Raw genomic sequence first — 268 nt, 5'->3', positions numbered from 1 at the left:
GCTCCTCTCGGATGACTGAGCTTCTCACCCTATCTCTAAGGGAGACGCCAGCCTCCCTTTGAGGAAACCCATCGCCCGCTTGTACTTGTAAGTGACGTGAAATTAAATGTAATTAAATAATATAGCATAAGCAAGTAACCATAACTTAAATAATATTGAAAAAGCAAGTACTCGTAGTGGAAAAATATAAATACAGGTAATAAAAATATACACAGAGCCATGGTGAGTGGTGGGTAATTGAAACAGGAACAAAAACTACAACATTATC

The 268-nt window shown here is 37.7% G+C and overlaps 1 long non-coding RNA gene across 1 annotated transcript in view; it reads left to right on the top strand.

The window, feature by feature from the left end:
- Positions 1–268, top strand: part of LOC116688497 (uncharacterized) — a 6,076-nt gene that overhangs the window by 787 nt on the left and 5,021 nt on the right. The gene's annotated exons all lie outside the window — the stretch shown is intronic.

Source organism: Etheostoma spectabile, chromosome 4 (assembly GCF_008692095.1).
Source record: "Etheostoma spectabile isolate EspeVRDwgs_2016 chromosome 4, UIUC_Espe_1.0, whole genome shotgun sequence".
Lineage (NCBI taxonomy): Eukaryota > Metazoa > Chordata > Actinopteri > Perciformes > Percidae > Etheostoma > Etheostoma spectabile.
The sequence above is the reverse complement of the archived record's forward strand: the minus strand, read 5'-3'. Positions and strand labels throughout refer to the sequence as shown.